Source organism: Neolamprologus multifasciatus, chromosome 19 (assembly GCF_963576455.1).
Source record: "Neolamprologus multifasciatus chromosome 19, fNeoMul1.2, whole genome shotgun sequence".
NCBI classification, from domain to species: domain Eukaryota; kingdom Metazoa; phylum Chordata; class Actinopteri; order Cichliformes; family Cichlidae; genus Neolamprologus; species Neolamprologus multifasciatus.
The window spans coordinates 11,033,986-11,047,571 of NC_140457.1; the positions used below are offsets into that span (position 1 = coordinate 11,033,986).

General features: G+C 40.3%; 1 protein-coding gene across 6 annotated transcripts in view; it reads left to right on the forward strand.

Moving 5' to 3' along the window:
• LOC146496065 (serine/threonine-protein phosphatase 2A regulatory subunit B'' subunit alpha-like) overlaps positions 1 to 13,586 on the forward strand; it is a 63,593-nt gene that overhangs the window by 10,498 nt on the left and 39,509 nt on the right. Inside the window, exon 1 of one of the 6 annotated variants that reach the window (XM_085144105.1) lies at positions 7,016 to 9,117. The exons of 4 other annotated variants lie outside the window; for them this stretch is intronic. The gene's annotated coding sequence lies outside the window, so the exon portion shown is untranslated. One more of the 6 variants, XM_085144104.1, reaches the window with a different exon arrangement.

Consider the following 13,586-nt stretch of genomic DNA (forward strand, 5'->3'; position numbering starts at 1 on the left):
CCGTCTTCCTCTTTCTTTCTAATGTATTGGAAAGCCATCAGAAGCGCTTCCCCGACTCTGTTAAGCAGAGCTACAATTTGGATAAAATCTTACCAGTGGTGGAAAATATTTTTCTGACTTTAAGTGGATTCATTTTAAAAATGAGATGGGTTTGGTGTGATGGGTAGCGCGGTAAGGCTCCGTTTTGCAAAAGCCCCGAAATTTCTTGTGATTTTTGCCTTTCAGACTATTACAAAAAACTCTGAGATGGGTCACACCTGTCGTTGCTTGCTTCTGTAAGTGTGGCTGGAAATATGCCCTGGAGTTTCTTTGATTCTTAAACCTTTTTGCCTGAAATAATGAGCGACATTTACCGACAATAAAACACAATCTCAGCTTGTTTTTTCCTTTTAACTGTCCTTTTTACATTCAGGAGGCCTGTGTATTCGCTGAAGTCCATCTGTTGAGAATGAGGCATTTTAGCCTTACGGTCTACTTAAAATTCTCTTGGCAACTGGATGATAGCTTGTCACTCCCATTTTTCTAGTTGGTTTACTGGTCTTGAAGCAGACTTAACAGATAAAAGGAAAGAGGACACACAAGTTTAACTGATTTCGACTCATTTTACATGAGTAACCATGTCTGCTATGCCCTTTGCTCTCTCACTCTTTCGCTCTCATTCTGTCTGTTTCCCCTCTTTCTGTGCTTCCTCCTGCTTTTTTATTCTGTCTCCCACATCTCCATCATCTGTTTTCTGACTGTACACTGTTAGTCCATTTTTAAAATAAAAAAAATTCACCCCATATCTTCTTCCTTTTGACTTCTCATCTGTCTAGGCACAATCCCCTTAGGGAGATAAACAGCAGAGACCTTACAGTCACTGTCTTTGATCCAAGCTGAATCATGGTATGTGTGTATGTCTATACAATATTTGTCCATGTACAGTAGGGGATGTAAGAACTGCTGCACATACCTGCACCCATTCTCTTAATGCTGGTGTAAATATCTCCATGTTCTCACTTTTTTCTCTCTAAGAACTCTCAGTTTATAATTTCTGTGTGTGTGTGTGTGTGTGTGTGTGCACCATGCCTGGGAGAGCCAAGATGTGGTAGTTTGATATCACTGGCGCTCTTTCATCAGTGAGGTGATTCTTCTGCTATGTGTTTGAACTGCAGTGAATCAAAGCTTGTTGTACAGTGGGGCAAAAAAGTATTTAGTCAGCCACCGATTGTGCAAGTTCCCCCACTTAAAATGATGACAGAGGTCAGTAATTTGCACCAGAGGTACACTTCAACTGTGAGAGACAGGATGTGAAAAAAAAATCCATGAATTCACATGGTAGGATTTGTAAAGAATTTATTCGTAAATCAGGGTGGAAAATAAGTATTTGGTCACCTCAAACAAGGAAAATCCCTGGCTCTCACAGACCTGTAACGTCTTCTGTAAGAAGCTTTTCTGTCCCCCACTCGTTACCTGTATGAATGGCACCTGTTTGACCTCATCATTTGTATAAAAGACACCTGTCCACAGCCTCAACCAGTCAGACTCCAAACTCCGCCATGGCCAAGACCAAAGAGCTTTCGAAGGACACCAGGAAAAGAATTGTAGACCTGCACCAGACTGGGAAGAGTGAATCTACAATAGGCAAGCAGCTTGGTGTGAAAAAATCAACTGTGGGAGCAATCATCAGAAAATGGAAGACATACAAGACCACTGATAATCTCCCTCGATCTGGGGCTCCACGCAAGATCTCATCCCGTGGGGTCAAAATGATCATGAGAACGGTGAGCAAAGATCCCAGAACCACACGGGGGGACCTGGTGAATGACCTGCAGAGAGCTGGGACCAAAGTAACAAAGGTCACCATCAGTAACACACTACAACGGCAGGGAATCAAATCCCGCAGTGCCAGACGTGTTCCGCTGCTGAAGCCAGTGCATGTCCAGGCCCGTCTGAAGTTTGCCAGAGAGCACATGGATGATACAGCAGAGGATTGGGAGAATGTCATGTGGTCAGATGAAACCAAAGTAGAACTTTTTGGTATAAACTCAACTCGTCGTGTTTGGAGGAAGAAGAATACTGAGTTGCATCCCAAGAACACCATACCTACTGTGAAGCATGGGGGTGGAAACATCATGCTATGGGGCTGTTTTTCTGCCAAGGGGACAGGACGACTGATCCGTGTTAAGGACAGAATGAATGGGGCCAAGTATCGTGAGATTTTGAGCCAAAACCTCCTTCCATCAGTGAGAACTTTGAAGATGAAACGAGACTGGGTCTTCCAACATGACAATGATCCAAAACACACCGCCCGGGCAACAAAGGAGTGGCTCCGTAAGAAGCATTTGAAAGTCCTGGAGTGGCCTAGCCAGTCTCCAGACCTCAACCCCATAGAAAATCTGTGGCGGGAGTTGAAAGTCCGTGTTGCTCGGCGACAGCCCCAAAACATCACTGCTCTTGAGAAGATCTGCATGGAGGAATGGGCCAAAATACCAGCTACTGTGTGTGCAAACCTGGTAAAGACCTATAGTAAACGTTTGACCTCTGTTATTGCCAACAAAGGTTATGTTACAAAGTATTGAGTTGTATTTTTGTTATTGACCAAATACTTATTTTCCACCCTGATTTACGAATAAATTCTTTACAAATCCTACCATGTGAATTCATGGATTTTTTTTCCACATTCTGTCTCTCACAGTTGAAGTGTACCTCTGGTGCAAATTACTGACCTCTGTCATCATTTTAAGTGGGGGAACTTGCACAATCGGTGGCTGACTAAATACTTTTTTGCCCCACTGTACATCTGCAGCTGTGGCTGTATTACCTGCACACTCAACGTACAGCCTGTACAATCTTTCTTTGCTGCCCATCTTTCTTTCATTTTTTTTTGATTTCTTTGTAGCTTCATTGGCTTTGTTCTTTTTCTTTTTTTTTCTTTTTAGGACGCATGATGTGGAAGCCAAATTCAAGCAGATCACCCTTTTATCTGTAGTCAGCCATTGTCACTCTTTGCACAGTTAACAGTACAGCTTGTAATATATCCAGTCCCAGCTGCAATGTGCAACAGAGAGTTTTGCAAACTCCCTCTTTGCTTAGTGTTTGCTTGCTGACTCATAGGGGAGGCATATTAACACAAAGGGAAGATTTTGTATCCACGTCTGTTATTTGGAAGATAACCACTGGAGCTGTCTAACTGAGCTTTTTCCACACAAGACCTGACTTTATCAGTTTCTCACATCATTGTCAAGGAATTTTGACCCACTCGTCTTTACGGCACTGCTTCATTCCTTACAGTGGGCATTCGTTTATGCACGGCTCTCTTAAGGTCCCATTACAGCATTTCAGTCAGGCTGAGGTCTGGACTTTGACCGGGCAGTTGCAACACCTTGATTATTTTCTTTTTCAGCCAATCTTTTGTAGATTTCCTGGCCTGTTATGACCCGGTTTGGACAAAGCTTTTAAGCTGTCAGACAGATGCCTTCACATTTTATTCTAGAATACTTTGGTTTACAGAGAAATTCATGATTGACTCAATGACTGCAAGATGCTCAAGTACTGTGGCTGCAAAACAAACAGTCAGTTGTTGATTGGTATGAGGTTTTTATGCCGATATGCTGTGTTTGGTTTTCACCAAACATGGCACTATGCATCATGGCCAAACATCTCTATTTTAATGGTCATCTGTTCCTTCCAATCAAACCATAGTTATTCAAGCTTTTTCTGTATGCACTGTCATTAGCTTTTGCATTTAACATGTGAACTCAGGCCTGTAGAGTCTAAGATGTAGTTCTTGATCAGTTTCTTTGAGCATTGCGCAGACTGACCTTGGCGTAAACTTCCTGTGACTCCTGGGAAGATTGTGACATTGTGTTAACACATACCTGAATGCTTCAGACCAGCAAAACGCCAAATCTGTATTGCTGATGACATTTTTCTGGATCCCACTTACCCTTTTAATTCCCGTGGAAGCAGCAGAGGTGTAGAGAAGCATATGAAAACTTTCTTTTTCACATGTTGATAATTAATTTATGTGCTCACAATATTCATGGAGCATGAAGGTTACAGCAGTAATATACACTAAGTGTTTTCTCTGTTGTTATCAACCCGTCAGTGTATCACCTGGTATTAAATACTAATCCAAAGCGAGGGCTCTAATTTACCCTAATTTTAAATATTTCTGCCACATTTTGTGGCACTAAAAGCTTGCTGTCCCTCGCAGCTGTTTGTAGCCATTAATACTGGGAATTACTGGCATTTACAGATGCTTTTAATGTTGTACAAATGTGCACACTGATCTTTTAGGAACAATAGACCTATTTCACAGCATGAAATTATAGGTAAAGACATGTTACTAATCACATTAGCAGTGTTTTGTACCTAAATGGAACAGATCCTACATTAATGTCATTAGTAACACCTGCATTTACCAATTTTTCATGCCAGCATGGCTGCAGCAAAATAGTTCTTTAAGGCTAGCAAAGGTTTTGTGTTTGTGGTTAATTAGCAAAAGCTTCTTGATTGAAAACATCTAGATATAGTTTTAGCCGTACTTGTTTTATGCAATAGTGTGCACATAAAATGGCTCTGTTCTTGATCAGTCATGTTGAGTGCCTTTTAGTTTAGTGCACAGACCCACTGTGGTCATTTGTAAAACTAGATCGCAAAAGTATGTTTATAAGTCACAGAGAGTGTGGCATGCATACATACTAAACATTAAAATGACCTACAATTAGAATAATAATACAACCCCGTGTACTGGCTTTCCCAGTCTCTACTTTCTCATTGCAACCTGATTAAAGACTGAGTTCTGAAGCGTTCATCTCAGAAACACTGAAGTGCATGTTGACTACATTGATGTGGCCCGTGTGTGTAATTACTCTGCAATTTCGTCATGGTAACGTTGTGATTAAGCAGTGATGTATGGGTTTATTTGTAGCAACATTGTATAGAGTTTCACAATAGAAACCAACACAATCTAGTGACAGTATGCGTGGGCAGAGCGCTCATGGGAACCAGAGTGGCTTTTAACATTCATTTCCTCAGGGAGGGCTTGGATTGCGTCGTTGTTGTTGTTGTTGTTGATAAATTCATTCCCATAGTTCAAGGCCAAAACACACAAATACACAAAGAAAGAAAGTTCCTACTTTCACTCGCATGCACTGTACTCATACAAGACGACTCATCATAATGTAAACTGTAAAGATGCTTAAAAATAGTTTCGGCGTTGACAATTCAGGCTTCTTCACATAATTCGTACAGTTTGGGTTCACGTGCCCTGGAGTTCAGACAGTGTATGTTTAAGCACACGCATGCATATATAAATACAGCCAAACAAATGAAAGCTGAACTTTATTGTTAGGGGTCGGAGCGCAGAAACAGTCAAACCAGAAGATACAGCCTTCTCATTTTCCCGCTTGTCTCCATCAACTTTCAGATCATCATTTCAGTTGAAAAGGGAATTTATTCTGCTCTGCAGGTTGAAGGTGTTTTCTCAGTGTTGTATGTTGAATTTTTTGTAAGATTACTCAAAACTATCTGGGTGAATTTGTATGTGTTTCTAATCCATAGTATAAATGTGTGTGAATGGGTGAATGAGGCAAGTTGCGAAAGTGCTTTGAGTACTCAGAGTAGAAAAGAGCTATATAAGAACCAGTGCATTTACCACTTACAAGGAAAATTAATTAAGCACTCAGCATTTTTATGCATTGTTACTATTTACAAAGCCCAGAGACAACATTAAAACTGCAGCCTACCTAGTCAAACCCACTGGAGTCTGTACACAAGTCGTCTGGGGGGCCCAGCGGTGTCTGGCACTAGGATGTAGCATATCTTTGATCAGACTTTCTCCAGCACATCCAGGATCCTCGATCAGATTGGGATCTGTGGAGCCTTGAGGCCAGGTTAATGCCTTTGGCAGACTTGCTACCTGCTACCTTGCATGCCAATACATAGTCCTCGATTCACAGTAATACACTTCAAACCCACATGCAATTTTCAAAAGACAGGTGAAAAATAACTGCAGAGGCAGACTGTTTTTATATTTAATGTGCGTGTCTTTGATGCTGTGAAATCATCAGAGTGGATTTTAATGGTGAAAAAAAAACAAACTACCAGCTAGAGATCAATTTTGCATGCAGTGCTGAGGACACAGAGCAGCTAAAACTTGCCGTAGTCATTGTTGCTGGTCGAGAAAATCATCGACGGATAAACTTACAACAAGAGCAGTTATTAGTTTCAATACTTTATATCAATAATTTGTGTACCCAGCTGTGTAACACGTTGTGAATATGACGCAAACTAGAAAATAAACAAGATGAACAAGAAAAAAAATTTTTTTTTAAATAATTGAAGAAAAGAATTGACAGTTTGTGCAATGGGGAAAATCCATTGTAGCTCTTTGCTTCTGTTGTATGTGTAGAAGAATGGGAATCAAACTGTATATTTTCTGGCTTGCATGGGTTTGAAGGGGCAAAGGAGGTGAGGATAGAAGTTGAGTGTTAAGATTCCCCCTCTGGCAAGGCAAGCTGTTAAGAACTAGAGACCATGACATTGAGTGTAGGTATCTAAGATATCCATCATTTAAGCTGCATCAGTGGAATGCAGACCACTTTACCCCCAGGCATCACAGCTTATATATATATATATATATATATATATATAGGCTGAGCACTTGAGGATGCCAATGCTGCCCTCTGGATGCCCTCCTTTTCCTCAGCCTCCTATGGATGTGACATAAACTTAGAGCATATTAATCACGCCCTAGCGCATTGTCAGACTCTTTTCTCATAAGTCATGTTATAGTGGCTTGCACACAAAGTCTTCTGTCTTTGTTGTTGACTGTCTCTGGGAATCCAAAACCTTCCCTTTTTAGTCAAGATGAATGATTATAGATTGCCTCTGTTTTGCCAGTGGGTTCTTTTCATCCCTTCTAATTTTGCAATCTTTAGAAGTAAAGAAAAATAAACTGCATTTCTTTCTTTCTTTCTTTCTTTCTTTCTTTCTTTCTTTCTTTCTTTCTTTCTTTCTTTCTTTCTTTCTTTCTTTCTTTCTTTCTTTCTTTCTTTCTTTCTTTCTTTCTTTCTTTCTTTCTTTCTTTCTTTCTTTCTTTCTTTCTTTCTTTCTTTCTTTCTTTCTTTCTTTCTTTCTTTCTTTCCTTCCTTCCTTTTAACATTTGCAGCTGTTTCTGAAGGGATATATGAATACATTAGGAACTGAGTAGCTATGAGAAAAAGAACTGCATGTGTCGTTTTTTCCCCCTCAAAATGTCAGAGTACCTCTCCTTTCCTTTCTGTTTCTCTAAGCATGATGGACTTCGTCTATTTCGCAGTCGGAATATCTCATTTTGCTAAAACCCAGTCTTAATCCCAAACAGTGCAGTGTGTCATAGGGAGAAAGAGAGCTGAAATGATGGGAAGCTTTTATAGACTGAAACGAATGACTGATGCTTTTGAAATGAGCCAGTATTTCCTAAAAGAAGATGAAATCTCTGGACTTAACTTGACACAAAGGCCCAAGGCCTTTTTGAATAGATCACTTTAACTAGAAGTTCCCCTCTTGACTTCATAATGAGGCTTTTTGGAAAGCTTCTCTGTAGTTGCAAAGTGAGGGGTGGAGCCTGAGCGAGAATTGAAGCCAGTTTCCCAGAGGTTTACTGACTCCTGACTTCAAAGGCTAAGACAGTCACACTGTAACTGTTGCTCAAAGAGCCAAATCCTGAGGGACCAGAAGTGTGCGTTTGTGACTAGGCATTTCCAGTAGTGAGAAATTACACCTCAAGACTGTTAATGTATAAGGGAAAATGTGTAGAGTGTATACCTCTGTTTCCTGTTTACATGAATTTGAATACAAAGAAATATATATAAAACTTGTCATTCTGCCTGATTAATTTTCTTTTTTATACTTCTAAAACTCAGAAGTAGACACAACTTCAGCTGCGATTTCAAGTGTTCAAAATTCATTTTCAAACTCCTTATTATATTTATTTGTAAATATTCACGCTCTTTTCAGTACTTGCAGCTTTGGCCCATGAACTTGTGCGGGCGGTTTAAGTGGGGTTCGCAGACCTCTCTTGCAACAAACTGCAAGTGTAGGTGTCAGTGTGTGCTTGTGCCTTTCGTACGGTCCACTACTTTATCTGCGTACGTGTAACAGCAAACAGATGTGAAGCATGCACTTGGAAGACTTGGCAGTATACTCACAGGATGACTGTGTGTCTGCCTCCAGTGTCTGTCTGGAGCTTAGGAACACTGACTGGAAATTTCGGAATCATAGTTCTCACTGCCTGTTCATGTCATATGGAAAGGTAACACGGACTCATTTACATTTATAGCATTTACTGGCAGCTAATATTTTGGGAAAGACAGGCATACGCCTACTTGACATATTGCATTTACTGCCTTCTCAACTTTTATGGGAATATGCGCACACACTTGCACATGTTGAAGCATTGAGGCATAAACCAACAACACGTCTTGGTAGTAGTGCACGAGGAGAGGACTTGACTTAGCTGTTAGAGACATTTGCTACTTGTGTGTGCTGCACTACTCCAGATAAGAGAGAGTTAACAAGTCTTTAGTGTGGTTAGTCGTTCTCTGACCTGCCTCACACAGCAGCCACACACTGCAGAGCACGTCATTCCTCATAGTGATTCCAAATAGTGACACTCACTTCATACTCTTTGAGGTTTATAATTCAGTCCTTCTTTTTGTATAATGTTAAGAATTTAATGGTAAAATCTATTGATTTAATTCATAAATAATTGGTACAATAGTGCAATAAAGTACTGCACGTGCAACCTCTGGTGTTACACGTTACATACTCACATTTTAGTCTGTGGTTGGTTAATCATCAGAGTTTTAAGTTTCACAGAGACTGGAAGGCTTCTTCCTTTGGGGAATGTGAGGTCTCTATATATAATTTAATCTTAGTGTCCTAGTTGCTGGAAGATCGGTCAAGGAGATCATTAAAATGATTAGGATTCATCCGTTGCCTATGATTATCCACAGCCCTGCTGAAAGACTCTTGGATGGATAGGATGGACCAGCACTGACAGTTCAGCCGGGGATTCAAGTGTGTTACGCCAGTAAATGCTAATGTAGCCTCTAGCTGCTCCCTCAAGCGAGGGGCTACAGAGGTCTGGTAAGCTCACACCTTTCTCCATACCCAGTCTAATTCTAAATTCAATTAAAAATCCTGTCTGTCACTTTCAGAGCTGTACGTGCTGGTGCTACATTTTACTGCATGTTACCTAGTTACTACATCTATTGTGGTACAGTGCTCTGAGAAAGGTTTGCAGGAGGTTTAACTTTATAGACTTGAAAATAGAGTCGGTGAGCTTTTGAGGACGGTAACTCACTCCTACTTCACTTAAAAGAATCAGCTCAAGAGAAGCTAATTTACATGTTGTATGTATATATTTTTGCTTTAGCTTTCTGTCTGCAGTTTAATGTTATTTTCATCTCTTATGTTTTTTTGGGTTTTTTTGTCTAAAAAGATTTGCAAATCAACTTTTTATCTGAGCTCACTAAGCTCATGACTTGACACAGTCGCTTGCTGATGATCCACCGAGGCTATTCTATAATTGACATCACTGTTGGCAGGCAATGTGACTGTGTGCATGACTGTGTTGCTGGGCTGTTGGTCAGCGTGTAAGTATGATGAATTGTGACAGTAGTCACTGTGATGATACAGGCTTTAAGCCAGTTAGAGCCATAGTAACAGGACAGCGTTCCCACTTTGCCTTTGAACTGCTGCTATGCTGCTGTAATGAGGGAATTTTCTTTTCTGAGCCTAACCCAAGGGAGGTTGTGTGTGTGCATGTGAGTCACACATGCTGTAGCCATTGTCTTTATGTCTTGCTGGCCCATAACCAGAGGCTTTGTTGTTTTCTTCAGCCTCCAGGTGACAGTAAGAAACAGGAAGTGTTGATGCTGAACTTTTCTCATGTACAGAGTAGTCTCACATGAAATGACCTCAACTTTGTGAGCCTTTGCCTGCAGGACTGGGTAGCCTGTCAAAAAATTGTGTTTGTGAACACTTGTATGTCCGTGCGTGTGTGTATGTGTGCGTGACGACAGCAGAGGCAGGTAGCGTCCCTCCTTAGCTCTATTTTAAGTCCTGGTTTGACATTATTGAGTTGTAATAAGCCATACTCAAGTCAGCTCATGTAGTAAATCTTTGCTTATTGTGCAGCCATATCACAACTAGATATGCACTTGCATACACACACATGCACAAACCTACACACACATGCGTGCACTCGTACACACACACACACACATACACTATTGATACACATAAATGCAGTCTGCAGCCATATTTGGAAGACAGGAAAAATAGCGCTGTCAGCCTCTCCTTTTCTTATGTTTACTCTGAATCTTTGGTGTGACCAACCCAGTTTTCTAAACTGGTTGGACAAACAAGCTCATTGTGTGTTATTATATTATCTTTGTGTGTTTTCTTTGTGTGGGTGGGTGGGTGGGTGTTGGGGTTTTATTCTCTGTTTCTATTCTGCTTCAACCTTCTTGCTTTGAGGCACAGTTTTGCCTCTTTTACTATTTGTTTACTCACAACCTGTAAGAAAAATCACAGTACTTATAACATTAATTTTCCTTGAAAGTAAAGAAATGTTTATGTAACGTTGAGGAAATGATCTAATGAAAAGCAAAAAAGTGATACGTGCGTATATTTTGCAATTTTTGCTGATAATTGCCAAAAATTGCAAATAAAAGTGGCAAAAATAATTTTTTTAATCTTCATTTTGAATAAATGTGCAGTATATGTCCCTCTATGTGTTTCTCTCTGCATAAATGGAAGTACAGTTAATATGTCCAGTCAGTTTTCACTGTCTAAAATGGGGATCTATGTATAAAAATGGATGCTATTTGTAAACAGTTTTTGTAAAACCCCCTGAATTACAGCTTAAAGTCTGCATTCAATCACATCTTGATTGTTTAATGTAAAACCCACTGTGGTGGCGTCTATGCCCAGCTTGATTCAAACTGAGTTGTATATTCATACAACTGCAATGTACAGTAAAGGAGGAGCTGCTTCTGAAGTCTAGACCAAAACCCTGAGCTTTGCCTCAGCAGCTCAACCACATGCTCAGATAAAGCCATATTCCAGCCAGCATGTGTTCCACTTGGCAGCCACTGAGGGTTCAGGGGTAAGTGACTGAAAAGCCCTGCTGCTGGTGTGCGGCTTCCAAGCAGATGAAATAAAATATCAAGTAAGGCCCCAGAAAAACATGAAGGAAGAGTGGACAGAAATGGAAAGACACTTTAGATTTTTTAAGTTTGTCTTTAAGGACTTTGAAGGATAGATAAAACTAAAGAGATGTTTATATGACAAGTAAAGGAGAAGGAGCGAGAAGGAAGTGGAGATAGTAAGCAGGTGCTGGAAAGAAAAAGGGAAAGATCATTTTTATGTTACTGTGAATGACGATTTTGAAAATTTATATACATAAACATGGCCTTGTTTTTGCTTGATGCACTTACGTACAGAAAAACTCACAAACATGCGCTCTTGAGATGAAAAGGCATTCGGAGGGGTCACATACACAAACATGGCTCCAAGAATAGACTCTAAACACTAGGGAAGAAAATAACCTGGTAACAGCGGATGTGGCGTGTGTGTGTGTGGCTGGGTGTCTGTGTGTGAGACAGAGGCAGATTTGGATTTTTTTTATGTGTGTTTGTGCCAAAGCACTTATTTTTAGGGTTAATTCCTTATAAAAGAGCAGTTCAGTTGCTTTGGTCCTACTTTCATCTCCAGCTGTAATGAATCCTGTAAGCTGTTTAATATCTGTTAATTCCTCATGTAGTGTCTTTATTGCTCCCACTACATGCACTAATTTCTTTTTTCTGTCTGTTGAGGTTTTGCACAACCGCTGGTTTAATAGAAAGGAGGGAGAAGGGTTGAGAGAGAGGTGAAGAGAGTCCAGTTTTATAGTCTCGCTTGTGTGTCGGGTTGTAAATACCCCCCTCCCTCCTAACAGGCTTAAAGTGACAGCTTGCCACTTGGTGCTAGATTCTGGTTGTGCTGAAAATGTGCAGCTAAACACTTTTTGGCACACCATAGATGAGGAAAAACAGCTGGACGTTACATCTTTGTGGAGGATTTACTGTAAGTCTGAAGAATTTTTTTTATTAATCCAAAGAACAGCAATCCCTTTAGCTAATAGGTCAGTTTATTAATGACTCTTATGTAGAGCGGTTAGTCAGTCCTACCGGCTCACATAATCCACTAAAGGATAAATTAGAGGATCATTTATATAATTTATACCAAATTTTCCTTCCAAGTATGCATCATGGAAATCTTGATTATAGGTTTGGTAAAGTATTGTGAGGTGTGTTTAAAAAGGAAACCTTAGCCATCCTGTTCAAGCCAAAGACTCATTTGAGTTTTCATCTTGGGCTCATAGTATTTGGACGGCTTCACAGTAAGATACCAAATTCCCTTCAGACATATAATTATACATTTTTAGAAAATTAGACTACATCATAATTTAATTATTTATTTGTGTATTTAATTACTAATGTGTCTGATGGTTCTTTCTACAGAGTTGGTCACTTACTAAATGGTGAATAACTTTAAACAAATGAAACAATGCCTATACAGAATGATAAAAATGGGAGAATCGGGCTAGGATGCTGTTCGAGGTGCTCCTTTCTCACATGTAGCGCAGTGCGGGACAAAGTCCACATCCGATGCGATCTCACCATTGGCAATACTCTGTTTGATTTAAGAGAGGGTATTAGCTGGCTAGCACAGGAGACATATTGGCCACTCGCTCGATGTGAATTCACTAGACAGTTCCCATGAGCACAATCGGGCATTGTACAGGCTTTTTACTCTAGAGTGGACATAGCAAAGGGCTGCAATACATGCGTGAAAACAGTTTTAGTTGTAGTCATACTTTAACCAATGGCAGTCGTCAGTTCTGGCTCAAATCGACTTGTTGAAATGTTGGTCTTGCCGAATGGTTGACGAACATGGGTTGTACCACTAAGTCCTGATTTAGATGTGGGGTTTTCTGTGTGTGCGTATTGGTGTGCATGTAGCGAGATGAGGAGGGGTGAGTCACCGGTGGTTCGGAACACGATGACTCCTCGCTGACTCGTGACGTCGGGGTTGTAGCGACAGGGGTTTGCGGTTAGAAACCCTAATCTGCTCCTCATATGACCCTCTGATGGACAGGGACAGCAGTCAACACACACATACACACACATAAGCGCACATACCTACACACATAGACAACCCTCAGACTAGTTAGTCTAGCTCTGGCTCTTCAGTCTAAACATGCACTTATATGGATTTCTGTTAAAATCTGGAGATCTCTACTCTTTCTCTCATTATAAACACAGTCGTGCTGCCTGCATGTATCGACCTAGATGAGCGCACAAATGTCTCAAAGACATTATGTTTGGGCATCCAGAAGATGTCTTGAGGAAAGTGAGAATTAATTGTTTTGTTTTGTTTTTAAATTATTTTTTATGTCTGCCTGTGAAATTATATATACTTTACACCACTGATTTTATGCCTTTAAGATCCTTTTTTTGAGTCTATACTATATTTCCATGAAAGTCATAATGACGGATGTGAACTCT